Here is a 24,374-nt window from a genome sequence, read left to right as displayed (position 1 = left end):
TTTGTTAAAACTTTGAAGGTTTTGCATTTTAGTCATTCAAAATTGTCATTCGAAGTAATTTTGTTTTTCATTTCAGATTTTATTTACACTAACTTCAGCCCTTCTAGAAGAATCCTTGCTTGTCTGCAGAAGAGAAAACACATTTTATCTTTCCACTTGGTCTGTCCCATCAAGATACAAACCAAAATCTTGTTTTGACTCAATTCTCTTGGTGGAATTTATCTTTGAAGAGCATTACGTAGGGTGCAAAAAAGTTCTAAAAATGACTAAAGAATTCACCTACATTTTTCTGTGAGTAAGAACAAAAGGTTGCATACAAACATTCGACTCTTACAATGGTTTTTACGAATATAATGTCTTTTGAGAAGCTATGCATAAATCTAGTTAGAAGAAGTATCTTCTAAATAGTCACTTGGTTAATTCTTCCAGGTTTGGAATAATCATTTCATACAATAGTCATACTGTGGAAAATCACACAAAAATGATTACCCCAACTTCTCAAATATAGTTCAGAGGCTAAGTGCATAATTTTTAAAAATTGCAAGATCACAATCTTTATATACTAATTTATGAGCCTAAAGTTTAAATCCAACATGGGTGAGCCTAGTGATTAAACTGGCATTGATAAGAAAGGGGAAGTGGAATACCAGAGTAGGCTAGTGAGAGACAATAAAAAAAAACTGCAGGAGTTGCCATAGATGTGTAAAAAGGTAAAGATCAGCAGAAGTGCGGCCTTTTCTGACTGGAAGGGGGAGAATTATATTAGTGAACAAGGAAATGACAAAGCAAGTAAATATTTTGATTCTGTCATTGTGGAAGGCACAGAAAACCACTTGGAAGTTGTGGAGGAATACTGGTCAAGAGTGAATGAGGAACTGAAAGAAATAAGCATAAATAAAAAGGAAAAATAAACAAGTGTTGAAGAAGTTAATACTTATTTATTTTATTTATTGAGATATAGTCCTTTGTGCCATGCCAGCCGGCAACCCCTGATTTAATCCTAGGCTAATCATGGGACAACTTACAATGAGCAATTAACCTACCAACCACTATGTCTTTCAGACTGCAGGAGGAAACCAAAGCACACAGAGGCGGTGGGGAGCATACAAACTCCTCACAGACAGTGGTGGGAATTGAACCCAGGTTACTGGTACTGTAGAACGTTGTGCTAACCACTACGCTACCACGATGTTCCTTCAGCCTATTAGGACTGTAAGGACTTAAATCCCCATGACATAATGGCATGCATCCCAGCGCTTTGAAGGCAGCTGTTTTGGTGATGGCAGAACTATTGATTATCATCTTGCAAAATTACTTTCATTGGATTCTGGGAAAGTTCCTACAGATTGGAAGGGAACATCAATTTGAGAGAGAAAACAAGGACCTCTTGACAACAGCAGTGGGAGACACATTGGAATTTGTTCTCAGGTAAGTGGAAAACAAATACATGATTTGGGAGAATCAATATGGATTTACAGAAGGAAAAATATTTGAGAAATCTACTGCATGTATATAGGGTTGCAACTGCAGCAATAGACAGTGGTATATTTGGACTCGCAAAGCTTTTCATAAGCATGACAAATTCTGCAATGCTGGAAATCCAAAGTCAAACAAACACAAAATGCTAGAGGAACTCAGCAGGTCAGGCAGCATCTACAGAAATTAATAGATAGTCGATGTTTTAGGCTGTGACCCGTCTTCAAGATCGGGAAGGAAGGGGGAAGATGCCAGAATAAAAAGGTGGGTGGGAGGTGAGGAAGGAGGATAGCTAGAAGGTGGTAAGGGAAGTCAAGTAGGTGGGAAAGGTCATGGGCTGGAGAGGAAGGAATCAGATAGGAGAGGACGGTGGACCGTAGGAAAAAGGGAAGAAGAGGGGACCCTTAGGGAGGCGATTGGCAGCTGGGAGGAGGTAAAAGGTCACAGTGGGGAATAGAAGAAGCAGTGGTGGGGAGTCTGTTTACCAGAACCTTCGGTAAGAGACCAAACAAGATATCATTGAATTAGAACACTTGATACTGTGGGCAGCATTTTATAGTGGAATAAAAATTGTTACCTGACAAGAAACAGGGAATGAATGGTTCATTTTTAAGCATGATAAATGGGGCACCAAGAGGATTGGTACCAAGGCACCAGCTGTTCACTATCTAAAACCATGATTTGGATGAGGGGATCAAGTGTAATGTACCCATTCTCCCTGATAATACTAACAAAGCATCTGAATAGGGAGTGAGGAGAATGCAGAGAGGCCCGAGGGGAATACAATCAGGCTAAATGAAAGGGTAATGGCTGTGGAAAATGTGAATCAATCAGTTTGGGAGAGAGAGGGAAAAAATAAAAGGCAGGTTTTTAAAAAAAAAAAATGGCAAGAGATCATAGATTACTGGTATCGAGAGACGTCTAGGAATCCTTGCACCTCGTCACTGAAAGTTAATACACAGGTTCAGCAAGCAATCAGTAATGCATATGGCATGTTGGTCTTGAACAAAACTGGATTTTAGTGCAAGCTGAACTCTCTTTCTCTAATTATACAGAGTTCCTGGTGACTGCAAATATTCACTCCAGGTTTCGTCTCTACTCAAGGAAGTATAGACTGCGACAGAAGCATAACAAAAGTTTAATGGGTAGAATTCTGAAATGGCAGGTTTAGTGTATGAGAATGGATTAAGCAGACTAGAATTGTATTCTCAAAGGGCTGCAAGTGAAAGAGGTGATCTCATTGAAACATGCAAAAATGGGCTCGACATTGCCGATACAAGATTGTGCCTTCCCCTAGCTGTCACTGGAGGTCACAGCCTACAACACAAGGGGTCTGCCATTCAGGATGGAGGCGAGGATATTTTTTTTAAATCAAGAAGGCAGTAAATCTTGGGAATTCATCACCATGGTACGCTGTGAAGATGCTTTTACTGATTTGGGCAGCAAAAGATAAATATTAAGTATTATGGGAACCAAGGGGTGAATTCAGGAAAGTGGAACTGAGGACAAAGGTCAGGATGAAGATCAGCAAAGATCTCACTGATTGGCAGATCAGCCACAAATGATCAAATAACTAAATTCTTATGTCAACAGGATTGGAAATTGCTCCCCCCCCCCAATGTTCATTGTATGTATTTATTATAACTGATAGATTTTTTTATGACTTGCATTGTACTGTTGCCACAAATGAACAAATTTCACGGCATTGTTCAGTGGTAATAAACCTGGTTCTGATCTGGCACCACAGGTTGATACGCAAAGCAAATGAAAGCATCAAAAAATGTTTTATCGTAATTAAAACAAAATCTTTAAATATATATATATATATCTGGAAAGACCAATTTGTTAGAAATTGACCATAAGATATAGGTGCAGAATTAGGCCATTTGGCCCATCAATTCTGCTCCGCCATTTCATCATGGCTGAGCCAATTTGCCTCTCAGCCCCAATCTCCTGCCTTCCCCTCGAATCCCTTCATACCTGGCCAGTCAAGAACCTATCAACCTTTGCCTTAAAATATATGTAAAGACTTAGCCTCCACAACTGCCCGTGGCAAAGAATTCCATCAATTCACCACTCTCTGGCTAAGGAAATTCCTCCTCATCTCCGTTCTAAAAGGATGCCTCTATTCTGAGGCTGTGTCTGCTGGTGTTAGACTCTCCCACCATAGGAAGCATCCTCTCTACACCCTCCATCAAGGCCTTTCAACATTTGATAGGTTTCAATAAGGTCATCCCTCATTCTTCTGAACTCCAGAGAATACAGGCCCAGAGCCATCAAACACTCTTCTGAAGCCAAGCCATTCAATCCTGGAATCATTTTTGAAAACCTCCTTTGAACCCTTTCCAGTTTCAGCACATCCTTTTTCAGATAGGGGGCCCAAAACTGCTCATGATACTCCAAGTGAGGCCTCACCAGTGCTTTGTGAAGTCTCAAAATTGAGTCAACTTTCAATCCAAGCTGTGTATCACTTAAAAACAATGCCCATGGATTACATACAGTCTTGTGCAAAGTCTTAGGCACAAGTAAAAAAAAAGTTCTATAAAGTAAAGAGGCTCTTAAAAATAATGAAAAGTTTCTAAATATCAAAGAAATTACCATAAAGAGCAAGAAACTATAAGAAAATAAATGGTGTCAATATTTGGTGTGCCCTTAAAACTGCATCAATTCTCTTATGTACACTGTCATACAGTTTTATAAGAAAATCAGCTTGTAGATGGTTGCAAGCATCTTGGAGAACTTGCCACAGTTCTTCTGCAGCATTTGGCTGTCCCTCCAGGTAATCTCAGACAGCCTCGATGATGTTAGAAACAAGGCCCTGTGGAGGCCATACCATTGCAAAGTGTCAGAAATCTATGGCGCCTAAGGCTTTTTCACAGTACTGTACTTCCATGTCTCAACATTCCAGAGATTTCCCAAAACAAGGAAAAGACTGTGTAGTACATGCAGATTATTAATAAAAGACTGCATTTTTGATTTGTGTTGGTCTAAGACACAGAACAGACACCTTCACAGGAACATTTGGAAAATACATTTTGACTACATATGCCACAGGTTATTGATCCCTTAACACTATACTTGTGCAAATAGTAGAGATGCTTTCAAGACCTCTGTTTTTAAGAGATCGAAGAATGACCTTATAAATGATCAACACCAGAAAACATTCTAATTGCTTTCACAGTTGTCAACAGAGTTAGGGTTCAAAATAGAGAAGGAATGTGAAAGCACAAGACCTTGACAGAGAGCTATGTATAACGTAATATGGATAGTTCTAATGCGCATAAAGGACCAAGTTTCGGCCATTGAATCAGACTATAAATACAGGGTCTTTGGTATATTGTGTGCATACTGCCCATTTTCCAAAATCCTTCTTTATCATTTACTCATTTAATTACTTTTTAAGTATCAGAATAACCGAGCTGGGGGTGGGGTGGGGGGGGGGAAGAGGGCCGAGGGCAAGGGAGTTATGAGTGACAACTGAGGTAGATGAGAATACTTTTTAAATACTGATGACATATTCTGGGTTATGTAGGTGGTGTCACAATTGACCAAATAATCAACTTAACGAGCCACACAAAATTCCCACCTCCACAGAAGCCAAGCTCCAGTTCACTCAGTGTAATGTCTGCAAACGTTGTGGAAAATTGCCGAGGGAAGCTCAGTTCATAAACATCAGGCCAGATCCATTCTGGTTCATTACTGCAATCTGTTAACTCTCAATCAGTGTGAAGGACAACGTTATTGTCAACACTACCTAGCTGTATTTCCTCACCAAAACGATGACAGTGCCTCGCTTGGGTTTTATTATCACTTGACTCTAGATCTCATTTCAGCTTCAAACCAAGCATGGACCAAAGAGTTAGATTCCAGAGGTTCGACCAGAGAGACTGCCCTTGACGTCAGGCAGTATCTAACCTGAGTACAACAGCAAAGAGCCCTGGTAAGACTGCTAACTAAAACAAAACAGTCCATTAACTGAAGTCATCCTTACTAAAATGAAAATGACTGTGGTAGTTGGAATTCAATCAACCAAGTTCAATCATCATGCAGGCCATCATCGGGGGAGAACACCACAGGATAGATTTCAATAAGGTTGAAAGAGCATGAGAAAATTTACAAGGAATAGAGAAGGTGGTGAGGATGGCTTTTGGCATGCTTGCTTTTAGGGGCTGGGGTGCAGAATATAAGAGTGGAGGGGTTATTGTGCAGGTTTACAAAACACTGCTTAGAGCTCGCTTGAGAGCATTGCGGGCAGTTCTGGTCACTGTGCTATAAGATCAATGGGGTTGTGCTGAAGATACAAGATTCACCTTGATGTTGCCCTTTAGTCATGTGACGCGATTTGATTAGCTGGGTTTATATTCCCTGAAATTAAAGAGGTGGAAGCGTGGCCTGATAGTACATTAAATTAAAAGAGGCATTGGTAAGGTAAATAACCAGAATCATTTTTCCAAGGGAGGGACATAACTTGGCCCAGATCCCAGAAGATGAATGGACTAAAAAAATATGTTGGTAATCTGCAGTAAATCATTCGTCTCCCAACCAATTATTATGTCACCATCTTCAGCAAATTGTAAAAATATTGGGGTTCTAACTTTTCTGTCATTCATTCTTTGTTTTTTTTTCTGCCTTCTGGGTGTCTGTGAAGAACAAGAATTTCAGGTCGATTACTGTATACTTTCTCTGATATTAAATTGAACTGTTTGATACGCACTCTACCCAGGTCAGAACAATCTGTCTATCTTTGCCCCCCCAGCACCAGTATTTATCAGCAGTCATGATGATAATCATCTATATTGAAGCGATTGCCACAATATCTTTATACTCTTGAGAACAATGGCTGCAGGTGCAAGGGTACACCATCTTGCTGTTGCTGCAGAAAATAAGGGCTGAACTCTATCTGACAGCCTCGTGGGAGGACCTTCATCAATGGACTGGAGCCGTTACAGATGGCAACAAACCACCACATGCTCACATAGTAAGTGGAGAGTGATGTCAGCCTTACCAGCTACAACTCTACCTGGTCAGGTGAATGAATACAAAAAGATCATGAAAAAACATACACCTGCCTGCATCTACACATTAAGATCCAAGTCGTTCATACATTCAAATCACCAAATTGTTAAGCCTGAGCCTTATTATTTGATAAATGCACTTGCATATTTCAGAGTTACTGAACACGCAATCTTTATACAGTCTAAATAATCCTTATTTCAGTATTGAAATATTTTTTTTATTTATTGAGATGCAGTGGTGGAATTTGCACTTCTGGACCACGCCACCCAGCAACCCCAATTTAACCCTAGCCTATTCATGGGACAAAGCTGGTCACTGGTGTAGCGGCATGAGCACCGGACTTCGAAGCAAATGGTCCCAGGTTCGAATCCAGCCTGCTCCATGCATGCTTCCCATCCATGCTGGGCTGAGCGTCAAGCCAGCAACTCGGCCTCGTGGAAGACAGACAAATGCTGTGGAAAACAGACAAATGCAAAGGAAACAGCAAGGAACCGCCCAATGTATCATAAGGTGCAGAAAGGAACAACATGGGACAATTTACAGTGACCAATTAATCATCTAACCGGTATGTCTTTGGACTGTGGGAGGAAACCTGAGCACGCGGAGGAAAACCACATGGTCATGGGGAGAACGTACAAGCAAACCCCTTTATAGGCAGTGACGGGAATTGAACACAAGTTGCATGCAGTGTTGTGCTAACCACTATGCTACTGTGCCACCCTATATTAACCTATTACAGTCCAAAATAATCAGTGATGGGCAATTATGTATTTCTTGCGCCCATTATAGCTTCTGTTGTAATGTTACTGAAATTTTGAGCATCATATGCATAGTCATACAGCAGAGAGAAACACTCTCCTCAGACCAGTATGCCCATCCACACTAATCCCATCGAGCAGCTCTTAGTCCACAGCCTTCCTCACCTCAACAATTCAAGCCGTTTGTCCAGCTATCTGGATTTTAAATGTTGCGAGAACCATGTTTTCAAGCAGTGCATTCCAGAGTGCCTAAACCATCTGAATGGGGAAAAAAAACCCTCAGGTTCCCTCTCATCCTCGCATTAAACCTAAGTTCTTTAGGCTTTAGATGTCTTGGCTACAGGTAAAGTTTCTCATTATCCGTTCTACCTATGCCTCTTGCAATTTAGTTCATTGCTCTCAAGTTTGCCTCTACTTCCTCTACTCGAAGGAAAACTAACCCAGCTAATCTGGTTCAACATCATAACTGAATGTGCCAACCCTGGAGGTAAATAAATTTTACTTTCAAAATACCAGGCTACAACATTGTTGCTGCAGTATTAAGTGTCTTAAGTTCCCTTCATATTATTGTACAAATACTTTACAAACACATTTAATACATTACAATGAAGGATCTTGAGAAGCTGAATTCACACAAAGGGAATGGGTTTTCATAAAACTTTCACGAATAGTAAATGCATTTGAACATCCATCAAAAAGTAAAAATTCTGTACTTGGGGCGGCACGGCAGCGTAGTGGTCAGCACGACGCTTCACAGTACCTGTGTTCCATTCCTGCCGCAGCCTGTAAGGAGTTTGTATATTCTCCTGGTGACTGTGTGGGTTTCCTCTGGGTGCTCCAGTTCCCACCCCCTCACCCCTCATACTGGCAGATAGGTTAGCTGGTCACTGCAAACTGTCCTCTGATTAGGCTAGGGTTAAATCGGGGAACTGCTGGGCTGCCTGGCTCAAAGGGCCGGGAGGGCCTCAATTCTGTGCTGTATTAAATTATAGTTACAAAATTCTCACTTACTCACAGGACAGTGTAAATAAAGTTTGGTACCTTAATGCTGTCTATGTAATTCCCAAATAACAATTTCCCCAGGAAACATATTATGCATCAGACAGGAGGATAAATACCTCATCATCTGTATCCAACTCTTCACTTAAAGCAGAAGACTCCAGCTCCTCTGTTTTCACCTTGAAGCAGTTTCCACTGGTCTCTACAATTTTACCAAGTGAACCTGGGTCCAAGGATAATCCTGATGGACTGGATTCATCGCACTCTGACTTAAATAAAAGCTCAATTATTCCTGCTTCAATGAAATCATCATCAAGGTGCAAACTCGATATATTTTCCTCCAAATCAGCCCACAGGCTAGATTCCCAACTTTCAGTTCTGCTTGCTTGTTCTTCCTCTGTTGGTTTAATAATCTCTTCATCTTCATCAGACTGGAAAAGGAACCTGATTGCTTCAAGTGACTCCTCAGAACCCGCATCAGTCGGCCATCCCTCACTACAAGATCGAATGTTTTCAGCAACCGGATCGGATGCAGAATAGATTTTTGTGGTATCATTATCAATTGGCTCTTCTATAGTATTTACTTGTGCTGGATCTAAAGTAACAGGGTCTGTAACATCTGAGCATTCTACTGCATCAGACTCTATCTGCTCATCCAATTGAAAATTAGTGAGATAGCCTCTTTGAAGCACGTGGATCTCTGTTGCTTCAGGTTCTGATGATACTATTTGAACACGAGATTCACATTCTTCAAATTCAAGGCATTTACTGCTTTTTATTTCTGAAATAAAATCTTGTTCTTCTTTACCAGAACCGTCAGCAAGTTCCTCCACATCAAAATCATCTTCATTCACATTAGACAGTATTTCTTCCCGAGAAAGGTTTATGAGATCTACATTCGGTTTTGAAGGATGGAGAGAATAACTTGCAGTAGGTGGCTCTGCAACCGTTTCACATTCTTCTAACTGGACAAATGCTGCCTGCACACCCTTGGTCTCTACTGCATTGTGCGATGTTGCCATCTGCTGATCTAGACAAGATGCTTCAATGGGGTCTGTTGTAGGATTTTCTATAACAAAATGACATTCATTTGACTGGACAAAGTTTGTCTGTGTGTCGTGGGCTTCCTCAGCAGTAGGCAATTCCACCACTTCCTGAGCATAACAAGCAAGATTTAAATCTGATGGTATGCTTGAATCTGCTGCAGGACACAGAACAACTGCTTCATATTCTTCTAACTGTATGGCGTTTAGTTGTTCATCTTTTATAACAATATTATGCATTTCACAGTCACCAATTAAGGTTTCAGATTCAGTATCTGCAGCCCCCGTCACAAATACAGTTTCTTCATCATCGTTAGTTATTTCATCAATGAGCACCTCACCTGCATCGACCAGCATTTCTTCAGAGGCATCATGACTTATTTCTAAATTACAGTCCTGTTTCGATAGACTTGGAATGTCTTGCTGAGTTACGCTGGCAGCAAGTTCAGCATCACAATCCTGTGGAAGGGTACACTCAGATCTCTCTTTCCCAGCAGAGTTATTTTTCCACTCTGCACAAGTAGTTGATCTTTGTCCAGTTGCAGTCGTTCTCCTAACGTGTTGTTGTTTGTTTTCTAACTCTTCAAAGATTTTCTCTTCCTCTAATCTCCTGTTAACTGAGGAGCTTAATTTTTGAAATGCCATGAACTCTTCTTCCCCTTCTATGCCAGATTCCATTATTTTGTCCTGGCATATTATTGATCTTTCCTCTTCTTGTTCAAACCTCAAAGAATTTGCACCTCCATCTGTGCATGCCAATATTACAGTATCTAACTGCTGAAATGCTGATTCTTCATAGAGAACTTGGCTGTCTTCAATCATCTTTTGCTCCTCTTCTTCAAACTGAAGGAGAGAGTCTGTATCTCCTTCATTTCTTTCCAAGATTACAGCATCCAACTGAAGTGTAGGCTCTTCAAAATGGTATTCTATGTCTTCAGTCTGGCTCTGCTCTTCTTCAAACTGTGTGAGAGAGTCTGTATTTTCCAATATAACAGCATCTAGATGCTGAAGTGCTGATCTTTCATCCAGAAGTTCTACGGCTTCAATCAGTCTTCGATCTTCTTCGAATGGCATCCTCAAATTGAATCCCTCCGTGCTTTCCAAATTGATGTCATCAATTTGCTGAAATGCCAGCTCATCATTAAGTTCTCTGTCTTCAATCAGGCTTCTCTCTATTTCTTCAAATTGTATCAGAGAATCTGTATCGCCCTCAGTCTCTCTCAAGATTGTAGCATCTAGATGAAGTGATTCTTTAAAAATACATGGCCTATCTTCAATGAGGTTTGCATTGTCAGTAAACTCTACGAGAGATTCAGTGTCTTTCTGCATTGCTTCTATTGCAGCATATTGTTCAAATAGTTTCTTACTAGGTTCTATGTCATCGATCAATTTTCGTTCTTCGAATCTTGGAATGAGTGCATCGTCTATATTTTTAGTAAATACACTATCTAGCTGTTGTAGTGCAAAATCTTCCACGAGATCATCTTTTTCCTCAGTCAATCTTTGCTCTTCTTGTTCAAACTGTAATAGGGAGTCAGTGTCTTCCTCTCTACCCTCCTGGATTACAGCATCTAATTGCTGAAGCGCTAATTCTTCACCAAGAAATTCTGAGGCAAAAAACATCTGTTCAGTTTCACGCTGTTGCACCATTTCAAGATTTAGATGGCTTTTATTCTCTGCTTCATAATCTTGCTCATCAAATTCAGCAGTAACCTCTAGTTTGGTTGCATCAGGGTGAAACATCCTTCTGCATTCTATAGATGTTGCATATGTGACATTCTTTTCCTGTACAAGATCGTTAGTCCTTTTATGTAGAAATGAGGCATCTTCCAACCTTCCTTTAGCCTTCAATGCTCTTGGCCATGTTGCAGATACACTTGTATGATGCTCTGGTAAAAACCTTGTCACCTCCAGTACATTTTTGTATTCCATTAATGGAGCACTTTCACTTTCCGAGTTTTGAGACAAAACTGTAGTGGCTCGCAACTTATTTCCTGCTCCTTGCTGAAAGGCCAGGGTCCCTGCAGATTTGTTTTCATCCCCCAATGCCGATTTAGCTATGGCCAGTTCTTTTTCAGGAGACAGATCGGGGCTTTCGACAGACAAGCAGCCAGAATGCCTCTTCTCCTTAATTGAACTGGAACTATCTGTCGGCTCATTTGCTGAGATCTCAGTTCGGTCTGTGAAGTCTGGGAAGTTTGGAGGCAGGAATGCTTTCCAGGACCTCCTGTTTGTGTTTTCTTTCCTCTCCACGTGGGGTCTTCTCTTTGGTGGACCAGAAGACCGAATAATATCACTGCTCAGTTTTAATGCATCAAATATGAGTCTTTCGTCTAATTTTTTGCTTTCAGAACTAGTCCGCGATTCAAATACATTTGACGTGCTGGGAGTCCCATTGCTTGATAAAGTGCTAGTATCTACAGCTCTCTGACTTTGCGAATGTGTGTGGTCAACAAAGCTTCTCGATGGCTGGTTAGCCCTTGTCCCTAGGTCTATCTGTTCGTTAATTCTCATCGTATCATATATGGATCTTTGTGGAATGTAACAATCTTCAATGTACATATCATCCTCTTCACTTTTTCTTAAGCAGGTGGGATTATTACGTCGCAAACAGTCTGGCCTGCTGAGTGGCTTCCCCATAATTAAAACAGAATTTCAAAAATCCAGAGTAAAAAGATAAGATTATTTTCTTTAAACAGTAAATAAACTATATTCCAAATCCAAAATAGAAGTGTGCACGTATACTTTAATTCAAAAGAGACTCTGTATTGTTTAGATATTCCAACAACATTTTACTCACTTGTCGTATCAATGAAGCTCAGACACTCTTAAAAAAAAAATCATTCCACGACAATCAGCCAAACCACATTTGTGCATTCAAGTCAGATTCTTTCTAGTTTTCTGTTCAAATGCATTGTGGCTGATAAGAATAAGGTATTTCAATTGCTGTATTCGAACTCTGTGCAAATTCCTTTCATTTTAACCACAAACGTTACAATGCCCAAATCCCCTGCTGCTGCAAGAGAGGCAGTCCTTGAAATTCCACATGTTTTCTTTTGAAAAGTGATTCTTGGCGGATATTCCGGCAGATTCAAAGACAGGAAGTTCTTCAATCACTGGAGCTTCAGCTGCTTCCTTTCTTAGCAACATCATGGCATTTTTTAAAATGGTGCAACTTCAGAACAATGGCTAAAAGTTTCCAGATGAGCTTTTCTTTAAAGAGAATATTGTTCATTTATTACTTATAAATCAATCCTTTCCAGGTTGACGATTATTTGGCATAATCCTGCAATTCCAGTCAGTGTATACGTTTACACTCTTTAATGCCAACTTAAAATGCACTGGTGCTTAACATTTCAGATCCTCATCCAACAAGGTTCACTTATTTATTTGTTCCTGTTTTAAACCAGGTATTTTTTCCTTAATCTCCAGCTGTTGGGAAAAAATTCCTTTCTCCTTAGTTTATGAACAGTAACAACCAGCAGTGAGAGGTATGACTGACTTTATTCTCTGGAAAACGTTGTGTCCAGCTGTCACATTGTGCAAGGCAAAGTTTTACCGTTGAACAAAAGAGTGTCGAGATCTTCCACGTTCTATCCAGTTTTTTCTTCCAAACGTCTCAGGGCAGCTCCTTCCTTAGCATGTGCTGTCTAAAGTAAGTTAGCACGACTGGTTGGCTCATAGGCAATCTAAAACTGCTATGATTAATCCCATAGCCTACGTCAGCTTCTGTGGCTAATTAGATGCAGTTACGCTTTCTCAGCCACAAAGAATCCCGTAGCAGCCTTGTCAACTTTCCAAAACTTAGTTAGAGGTTTAAAAAAGTTTTAAACACTTACTTCTCTTACTTGATTATAAAACTGACACAGGAACTTAACCAGTACTCTAGGCAAATGGTTCCCACTGCATTTTTTTCTCTCAACCGACTTCAGTGTCTCCCTGCTGCACAGACAAAGAAACGCCCTTTTTTGGTCGCTCTCTTGCACTCTCTCTCTCTCTCTCTCTCTCTCTCTCTCTGTCACACACAACACTGAATAGCATCTGTTGTGATCCTTTTCTCACCGCCAATCTTGCAACATTATGAATGCCACTGAAGATTCGACCTTGTGCACTCTTCCCTTCCCCGATTACGTTTCAGCCCCATGTGGTCAAACTGCAGCTTCTCAGAAAGTTGACTCTTTAATGGCTGTTTGTCTCCTGCTTTTTCTTCTAGTTTGCATACGAGACATAACTGTGGGAAATGTACTACAGGCGAAAAAAAAAGCCTTCAAACCTGAAGATTAAGGTGTACTTTGAAATCTACACAGCCAACAGCACACCTCAAAAATGTCAGTTTTCATTCCAAATCAAAATAGTATAGCATTTAAAATAATTAAAAATTTGAAAAGTCCACACAATGTATTCAATTTAGCACTGAAAATGATACATAATCTTGATTTCAATTAAATGGAAAACTAATAAAGATATTCAATATTAAACCTTTTACCCTCATTAAAGATTTTACAGATCACGGATTGCTTTATTTACAAACCCTACTCTGAATGGCCACTTAACCTGACAGTAAATATTTATGTTGGCTTTATCAGGATTTTCCAGAATATTAATTGATTTAATAAGGTGTCTCTTGAGTCCAACAAAATAAACAATTTAATTCAAAGCTAAAATAAATCTCTGTGCAATGCAAGAGTTTTCAGTAAGGTCAATTCAGCCAGTGTAAGAGTTCTGAAGGAAAATATATACATTCTTTTCCAGTACAATCTTGCTGTGGAAACACTAACAACTCAAATTGCTTTTCTGTTTTGTCACATCCTGGGTGCTTCTCCAATTCCTGATTTGCCTTCCTTGTTTTCCTTCTCCCGTCCACTTACAATGATACAACCTCAGTTACTGAGGATTAGCAGCAATCAGTCCACTAGTTTATGAAAACATTCCCGCGTATATTGTTTTACAACATAATCAAAAAGTTTGTGCAGGAGCTATGGGAATTCCAATTATGATAATTGTCTATACCCAGCGGAGCTCATAAAATAATATTATTCGAAGTCACAATACATTCTTTATCTTTTCAAACACGTCTTTGGTTTGAGCACTTCTTTTGGAAGGGGAACAGAAATTTACAGGCAGTTTAATACAATAGTTTATAGTCACTAAGATTTTCCCTCAAAATCGAACATTGACATTTATAAGAGTACAGTACTATATTGATAGTAATTTTTCCAAATGAGTTTTTGCTCTAGTCATTCCTAGAGAAAACCTTAGATTACAATTATTCACTGATTCAAAACAAAAGGATTAAAATTAATCCTCTCATGTCCAACACAGTCTATTGCAGTGCTGTTTTAAAAGTGTGGTGATAGAATCAAAATACAGGCGAATAAATTACTTACAAGCAATATGATCAACAAATTAACTACAAGGTGAACACAACATAGGAGTTATGCTAAAATAGCTTAAATTCCTGATCTAGTTGCATTTGAGAGTTCTGTGGAGCACCAGTCTCCATACTGTGTACTTCAGAACCTCTGGCTAAAGAAGAAAAATTTACAAAATGCTACTAGAACAGAACATTAACTGACCAAATATATGAATCATTTCCAAAGACGAAGTCTTAGATGTGACTTTAATGTTATAAATGGTGGGTTTGGTATGAACAGAATGTTTTCACTGGTAGAAGAATTCAAAACTAAGGCCCCAAATATGAATCAAAATGGAAGAGATCCACCAAAGAAGTCTCTCTTTCTAAACAACGATTATCCAAGCAAAACAGATAAAATAATAAACTGGTATTGCTGTCTAGTGAACAAAGTCACCGTTGAGTACTGGTAGATCTGAAGCAGTCTCTTTATTCAACAAAATGAGACACAACAGTCTTCATATTGAGACCCCTTTCAGAGGGGAATGGCCTGCTTGACCCAAAGCTACATGACATTATATGCGCTAAAGATCAAAGGACAATTCCATATTTACAATGCATCCACATTGCTTTCTTTGACCTATACACAAATTTCACACCTCCTGCTTGGTACCTGCACCAGACATCTGAAAGAATTTTAATCAGTATTGTCCGGTCTTCCAATTATCTGTGGTTCACGGTTCTAAGGAACTCATTGTTCAGAGCTGTGTTTTAGATATAATCGACAGTTGATGTTTGCATCTAAAAACTGGTGGCTGAAGTCTGTTGCTGAAGCTATTTGCTCTATGCACCAACACCAAAAAACAGGTACCACAGTAACTGATGAGAATACTAATTATGCAAATCATAATGGTTTTATAACTTAATGGGTTTGAACAAATGTGCACAGGAAATAGTCTCAATTTCTGTCAATAAGTCACAAGATCTAATCTTACTTCTTTGACTCCTCCCCCCTTCCCAGCCACACCTTTGTGCTGTTTTGAATCTGCTTCTACCTTTGTTTTCCTTTCTTTTTCTTCTGCTTGCTCAATTATTATTGAGAAACTTCATCTAGGAAGATTAAAATAATCTAAATTTAAAAATTAACCTTGCCTTTTATGGACCATATGTTACTGCACCCCAATAAAAGTGGGCCATTTTAAAATCTGTTAAAATATTTTTCTCTCTAAACAATTCCAGCCACTCCTAAGAGAAAAGAGAATTCATAAAAAGAACTGGAGGCCAAGTGGATTACGAAACTGTCCTTTCACATTCCGGTATTTAACTTGTAACAATAAAATTTTCTTTAAAAAAGGGAAATTTATCCTCTGTACCACACATGCATAAAGGTTGCAAAACCAAATGCTGTTTCGCAACTTCACATGAAAAGGCCGCAGAGTAGCTAACGTGGGGAAGCGAAGGATTCACAAGACATGCAGGAGGTTTGCTAATCAGAAACAGGATTCCTGGCTGAAAAAAAACAGGGGAGCATTACTGTGTAGGGTAATGTAATGGGTAGAAATATACAGAATTCACAACCACTCACATTAAGTTGGGGTTCACTTTAAGAGACAGGTCTGAAGTGATGACATAATTATGTTAAGTTTCTTTTAAACCGCACTTTATGTTCTGTGTTTGGTGGACGATAAAGAAGTTGTTATGTTTTCCCTTAAACTTAAAATTCCTCTGCCGTTTTATTTATGAAAACCTACAATGGCAATGTGTCTAGGTTGGGTAAACTACACACACCTATGCAAGGACCAAAACAGAAAGTATGTTAAATTGTTCTGCTTTTGCATTTCAGCTTATATGCACTTTTGATTTAGAAAGAAACAGCTAACACAAAATCACCACAGGCAGTAACAGTCCTACAATACAGTTTTTGCACTTTAAGAACAAGGAGGAAAAGAGAAAGAAAACAATATAGGTTAATTATCTGTTCTATTAATCTGCTTTTTTGGTAAAATGATTCTTTTTTTTTACCCCCGCCTTGTAAACTCTTCTCCCTTAGTGTGTGCCCAGTTTAATGGGCCGAAGGTTTGACTGGTCAGCACAAAACATGGATTTTAGCAAGAGAACAGGAGACATTTAAATGTTACGACTTTCTCAGGCAGAAAGATCTTTTTACCAGGTCCTTGAATTAACCATTTGACTTGAAGCTTCAATCTCTAAACCAAGCATAATTGCCTAATTCAAATGTCAGGCATAGCCATTAAGGCAGAATATTAAACAATAGAAAAAGTGATGTTTCAGAGCAATACTAAAGATCCTTCAGAAGTAACATTGCATAGAAACGCATTTTTATGTTGCTGCCAAAAGATTTAGCTAATTCGTTTAATCTTTGTTGCACTTTTCAGCCACTCTGCTTCTCAGTTGATTCGCTAATGTCATTGTCACTAGGGTCCTGCGCTGCTACACGGCTGTCTAGCAAAGGTCACTGGATTAGGAATGGTAACTTACAGTATTCTTACTGTGGAGAAGGAATATTCAGGACATTACCGAGAACATCAAGGTCGTGCACTGACAACACACAGGAGGCTGAATAGACTACCTTACAAACCACCCACCCGCTCACTCATCTGTCCTGTTGGCCTTGATCTGCCCCATCTGTACACAGGACGTGGAACAGTACAGCACAGGGACAGGCCTTCTGGTCTACAAAGTTGTGCTGAGCCAATTAAAGTAATAATCAAATAGCTGACAATATCCACATCAAGAAGTACAAAAAGCTGGATGAACTCAGCAGGTCGGGCAGCATCCGTTGAAAGGAGCCATCAACGTTTCGGGTCGAGACCCTTCATCAGGTGTTGACTGCTCCTTTCAACGGATGCTGCCCGACCTGCTGAGTTCATCCAGCTTTTTTGTACGTCTTGATTTGACCACAGCATCTGCAGTGCACTTTGTGTTAACAACATCCACATCCTTCCATTTTCCTCACATCCATGTGCCTATCCACACATCTCTTCAAAGTCCTTTACCACCACCCCAGGCAGCTGCTATCCTCTGTATAAAAAAACTTGCCCCTCACACCTCCTTGGAAATTACTCCCTCTCACCTTAAATGAATGCCCTTTAGTATCAGACATTTCAACCCTGGGAGAAAGATACTGTTTGGCTACTCTATTTATACCTCTCATAATCTGTGGGAACCTGCAGAGAACACCAGGGTAGCATGGCGGTTAACACAATACTATTGCAGCTCGGGGTGGTCAATTCTGGCATCCTCTGTGAGAAAGTTTCTACGTTCTTGCCATTAAGCGAGTGGGTTTCCTCCGGGTGTTCGGATTTCCTTGTGCATTCCAAAGATGTACTGGTTAGTAGGCTAACAAGTCCTGGTACATTGTTTGGTGGTTAAGCTAGGGTTAAAGAGGTGGGCTGCTGGGCAGCGTGGCTCAGCTCGTTGGGCTGGAAGGGCCTGTTCGGTGCTGTAAATAAGAAAATGTCTGCAGATCCCACATTGTGTGTTCTGAGCTAGCTAATGAGGCCAAAGTGGAATTATGTCATCCTTAATCCAGAGAAAAAAGAAGTAAATCAATGTTTACTTTCCTAAAGATTGAAGATATTTGTCACCTAAAACACTCGCACATTTCTACGGATAACGTGGAGAGCATACTAACTGGCTGCGTCACCATCTGGTATTGGGGGGAGCTACTGCACAGGATCGGAGTAAGCTGCAGAGAGTTGTAAACTCAGCCAGCTCCATCATGGGCACTAGCCTCTGTAGTATCCAGCACATCTTCAAGGGGAGGTGCCTTAAGGCAGTGGCGTCCATCACTAAGGACCCCCAGCACCCAGGACATGCCCTTTTCTCACTGTTACCATCAGGGAGGAGGTACAGGAGCCTGAAGGCACACACTCAATGATTCAGGAACAGCTTCTTCCCCTCTGCCATCTGATTTTTGAATGGACATTGAACCCATGGTTTCCAGAGCTAGTTGCAGAGTCAAATGATGCCCCCAATATACAATAATTGGGATATGATTTTGAGATTACAGCAAGTGCATTGTTTACTGCTAGGTTGACTGATATTATATTGAATGGAATATAGGTAACAAACAGCATACTGGATGGGACTTTGAAAAGGATCATCCAAACTAAAGATTGGATAGGTGTTGGCAGTAAAAACAAAGATAAAAAAAAACCTCAATTTATAAGCACACAGAAACCATTGCTAACAGGTTTCTCAATTAAGAAAACAACCCATTTTAATTTAATTTGCAGCAACATTTCTTCAACACTTTCACTGTGTTCTCTTGGCTCTTTTACCCTGGTTATTAATAGTTTGACATGGAAGTAACGAAGTCTGTGTTCTTCAATGCAATTACCTCTCTGGTTCCAAGTGCATGCAAACGTTACTATGTCTGGATTCAAGAATTTTTAAGTTTCATGGAAATTAGAATACCACAGCATTGCTTTTTTGTCTGCCAGTTGGTAATTTAATCCGCCAAGAGGGGGTGGGGATATTAAGCCCGTACACAGGCAGTCTGTCATGCAGATGAACACATTAACACCAAGACTTGAGAAAAGGTCAACAAGAGTACACCTTGGCACCACAACTTATTAATAACTGGCTCCAAATTGCAGCAGCACGTTGCTTCAGAACCACCACTTACTGATGCACTTTAGACTTAAAGAATATGAAACATAAAAGAAAAAAGTGATTTGAAAATGTAGTTTAGTAGAAGCTAATATATTATAATCTTGTGGTTAACTTTGGAAGCAGCATTGCAAAAGCTCATTAATTTCTCCACCATAAACGGTGAAACCAGGTGCACAAGAGATGAAACCAGGTTTTCTCTTGCTTTTACCACAACCACAACCAGACAGATCTCTGTATTCAGAAAAGCTGTATCATTGATTATTCTATTATATGATATTCTCAAAAGGCGATTTGTAACACATCCAACGATTGCACTGATTTAAACTTAAGAGTGTTAGAAAGGTGGGGACAGAAATAGGTTAGTTTCTAAATCATAAACAAGAGAAAGTCTGCAAAAGCAGGAAATCCAAAGCAACACACACAAAATGCTGGGGGAACTCAGCCAGGTCAGGCAGTATCTATGGAAATGAATAAACAGTCGATGTTTCCTGAGATCCTTCTTCAGGGATTTTCCCCTTTCCTTTCCAGTCCTGAAAAGGGTCTCAGCCGAAACACTGACTATTTATTAATTTCCATATACACTGTCTGACCTGCTGAATTCTTCTAGCATTTCAATGGTTCAATCTAATATCAGAGAATGCATACAATACACAACCTGGAATTTTTACTCTTTGTGGACATCACAAAACAGAACTCCCACTCCCCCCAAAGATGAATGATAGAAAACTTTAGAAACTTCATCTTCTAAATGCTAATCTCAACTCAGTCAACTTGCATTATACATAGCACAGAAACAGCAATGGCCCTTTGAAGGCGTGGAATAAATGTCAAGCATCAGATTTAAATTCACAATTAATCTTACAAATACCGGTCTGTAAAAAAAGTTGGTTACATTTTCATTTCAAGATAATACTTAAAGGGTAATAGTTTGAGGTGGTTATTACTACCAAGGTCAAACATGCCCAAAACAAGTGAAGATTAACACTGGGTTAAAAATTGTATGGTAAGAGAAAATGGTCACATTGGGAATCTCCTTCAGCGCCAGACTTTAGTGCAAAGCTGCACCAAGAAATAGTAGCAAGGGGATCTGTTGATCTTGGGAAATGTTTGAGGCTTTACAAAATGAACTGAAGCTTTTCAACGGTTTGTCAACATCATTGCTCAATGAAGCATCAGAAACTGTGCAGTGAGGACATTGAAGATATGCACTATATTTTAAGCAATGGCCATCAGTCAGAATACAGTATTTCAAGGTGCTCTTAAAAAATCTAATGGGATGTATTTTCTGATTCATGATGTAAAAAAATACTTTGCAATGCTATTTCTAACCACAGCAGCCAATCTATAAAAAGTTAGGCATCAGATGCTTATAGGCTGAATCCAATTCTGCGCATTGACTCTAAAAAGAGCTTTAGTGGCGAGTTAATCTTTCACTGACCTGCCCAGGGTTCAGAAACAGAAGACATCAACTACTTCAGCTAGAAATGTTCAGCTTTACACATGGTTTTAGTGGTAGTTCAAGTGACGGCGCTGTTTCATTGTTTTGCTGTTTTCTATTACCCTGAACACGTGAACAATGAGATATTAGCACAGCAGTGAATCTGGAGGTAATGCCTAATTGGCACTCCTATCTCAGACTACAGTGCTTTTCTTAATTTTCATGAACTTTATTCATGTTTAAATTCTGCTTCGCTATCACTGAACATTTCTGTTGTACTCCAGTAACTCTATATTAGATGCAGAATATTTATGCTTCTTCTTTTATGTTTGTTCTTCATGAAGACAAACTTGGCATGGATTTACGTTAGAACATTTTATTACTGAACTGCTGCAGAACCCTGTACATCACAACCAGGTCACCATCCTAGCTTCCAGTTCCAAGTAAACCCCTTGCATTGCCCACTGGGAACTAAAGTTCTATATTATGCACACATAATAACACATCTCCCCCCTTGAAAGAAAAACAAACACAATACTAAGTCCCCATAAACCTGCAGGGGACAATAATACTTTTCAATAAAGATATCTATATTCCACTCTTTGTTTTTTTTTGAATTTTCAACTGATCAACATTTCAACTTCAATTGTAATGACCAACTACTGTCCCTTATCCACGTATCAACTTCCAATCAGTCTCTGAGGCGGTTTAATGGCCCTCTTTCGTCTGCTATTTGTTTCCACAGGTGCACTGCTTCCATTTGCTTGTTAATACAGTGTCTTTGCAGTATCTTTCACCAGTGTATTCCAAACTTCCACAGTAATTGTTTATGACATTTACAATATCAGATGATGAAAATCTAACTGAAAAGTTAACATTTCTTGATACTAAAATTGCACCTACACATGGTAAATGGTAAATTTAAGTACATCAATTCCCTTGCTCACTTTGAAATCACTAGTTGCTCATAAAACTTTTTGTATTCCCTCAGACAGGTAAACTTTGTTAGGATAATCATAAATAAGAGTTGCTTTGTCTACTTCAAAAGCAAAAACTAAATTCACTCAACCACATAGTTTTAATACAAAAAGACACTTCCCCCTTTCAGCACTTGAAGCCATCAACAATCTTCCTGAAAATTATGTAGAACAGGTGAAAAACAAAGTGAATATTTCAACCCTGAAAATTTCACTTTTCACTTTTGACTTTGTCTTCTGTGCACTGGCAAACATAGAAAAATACAGGGATAAGATCTAAAAAAGATCAGGCACAGCACCACAGCATGTAGTGAGTAGAAATGTCACCACCAAGCTCAAGTCGCCTGGCTCTGATCTTCACCATGGGTGCTGTCTATGTGAAGTTTGCACATTTTCTTACCAACTGTGTGAGTTTCCTTTGAGAGCTCTGTGTGGCATGGTAGGTTACGTGGCTGCTGTAATTAGCCCTTAGTATACTAGTGAGTGACAGAATTATAATAGACAGGAAGGTATCGAGAACATCCCAGATAGTCCATGAAACTGTTTCTTTTATGTCTTCTTTTTCTTTTAAATGTGCTTTTGGTACTGTCGGAGCCTGTGATCTACAGCTTGAACGTGTGTTTTCAAGCTGATTGAGCAATCTGGGGCTTTGCTGTCTCCAAGACAATTCCAGGAGGCGAGCAGCCTCAAGGCCGAGAAGCCTGTAGATGGGGTGCAGACCCACGGCCGACTCCATTTCTCGCCGATCAAAGTGCCGAGGAAGATTGAAACATTGAGACGAGAGTGGAAGGTGAGCGGGTGTCCAGCGCTGTCTACCAGCCTCTCACTCGTTGCTGCCAGAGGAAGGTGTATAATGGTTGCTCTCTCTCACCCTCCCCTTGCTCGCTGCTCCTGAGGGAAGGCAGGAAGAAAGCTCCCTCGATGTTGTCGGAGGATGCTACCGAAGTTCTGGGAGTGTGGTTTAATTTTTTTTGTGCTTGGGGGGGGGGGGGGTAGGGGTTGGCATTTTTGTTGCGTGCGCGCGTGTGTGTTGGGAGGGAGAGAAGGGTTGAGGTTGACCGTTTTCTTTGAACTGCTTCCATAGTGTTTCTTTGTTTTTTAGCTGTCTGGAGGAGGCAAATCTCAGAGTTGTATATTGCATACACAATTTGATAATGAATGTACTTGGACCTTAAGTTAGGATCGATTGGTGTAACTGGATACTTGCTGGCCAGTGCAAACTTGGCAAAACAAAGATCTGTTACCATGATTCATTACTCCGGACCTACTACACAATACCAAACGAGTGATCAGATGCTCGAGGGAAGTGAATACAGGTTCAGTAGCTCTTATCCGAAATGCTTCGGGCCAGAAGTGTTTTGGATTTCAGATTTTGGAATATCTATATAATGAGATGCCAAAGGAATAGAACCCAAGTCTGAACACAAAATCCATTTACATTATATGTACAGCTTATAAATACAGCTTTACATAATATTTTTAATAGCTATCACAACCTTGTCCATCCAGATGGACGGTCAGTGGCTCCTTGGTATCGCTATCATTCTTGACTCTGAGTTTATTTGCTACTGGCAAGTAGTCTTTGTCTTACACTTGTTCATCACACATCTGTACTGATGTAGCCGTTAAACATGTTAGATTTTGCTGCTGCTTCATAATCAGCACTTTATCACCACAAATCTTTAAAAATGTAGTTTCCCCTTAAATTTTTGCAACCAGCCTACTGAATATTTACAATTGCCTTCAACCTTCAGTTCATCGTGACAGATCTTTTCTTGTTTCATGATCAGCATGCCATTATGTGGCATATGCTCACTCCGATGCTGACAAATCCACTCCTACAGTATACAATCAAGATCTTCATTTTTTTTTGCTTTCTGCAGCGTTCTTCTATTTTTCATTAACTTCTGTTCATTACATATGCGAGGTCACTTCTCAGAACTGTCTGTGGTGCACAGAGACCTGTGCTTTGCCTGGAAACCTTCCCAGCGCCTTGTGGAGTTTTTCATTTGTGATTCCTGTCAGCACTATTTGGAATTTCGGATAACCTGTACTCACACGAATATTTGTGAGAAGAAGGCAGGGAGATGAAAATTGTAAATCATCTCAAAATTTAGGGTAGTATTAGTTTTTTCTCATGGGACTGGAATGGTTAGTGAGCAAGTGAATAAAGGATGTTAGCAGTAATAAAGGAGTGGTCTTTATTGCCTGACATCCAGTCTTAAATCAAGCATAGTTCAGCTATTAAAACAACTGAAATCATAGGCATTATACAAACTCTGTCATTAACATTAATTCCATCAGCCTGCTATATTACATATTCTGAATTGAGCCATGTTTCCAATCTGTGTTTTTTTCACAGATTAAGACTATATGTATCAATTACCAACCTCCATTCTATGCTCAGAGTTAGAACATGCAAACTCTACTCAAGGTCAGGATCAAAGAGTTCACCAAATATCATTCAGGTTGTATTTTTCATCAGTAAAAAGAAATCCCAAGCATCTATTTAAAATAACAGCACTTGCACAGTACATGCTGAAGAGAGGGCCAAGACTGAAACTTTGGTGCTTCAGAAATGACGATACACAGTTTCATGTGCTGGATGTCCGACATATCCAACAACGATAGGAGACCTCTGCAGGAGCTGTTGCACTGGGCAGTTCCACTCTCGAC

General features: G+C 39.7%; 1 protein-coding gene across 1 annotated transcript in view; it reads right to left on the bottom strand.

Moving 5' to 3' along the window:
• LOC132383464 (microtubule-actin cross-linking factor 1-like) overlaps positions 1 to 24,374 on the bottom strand; it is a 509,885-nt gene that overhangs the window by 102,768 nt on the left and 382,743 nt on the right. The window lies entirely within an intron of this gene.

Source organism: Hypanus sabinus, chromosome 30 (assembly GCF_030144855.1).
Source record: "Hypanus sabinus isolate sHypSab1 chromosome 30, sHypSab1.hap1, whole genome shotgun sequence".
Taxonomy (NCBI): domain Eukaryota; kingdom Metazoa; phylum Chordata; class Chondrichthyes; order Myliobatiformes; family Dasyatidae; genus Hypanus; species Hypanus sabinus.
The sequence above is the reverse complement of the archived record's forward strand: the minus strand, read 5'-3'. Positions and strand labels throughout refer to the sequence as shown.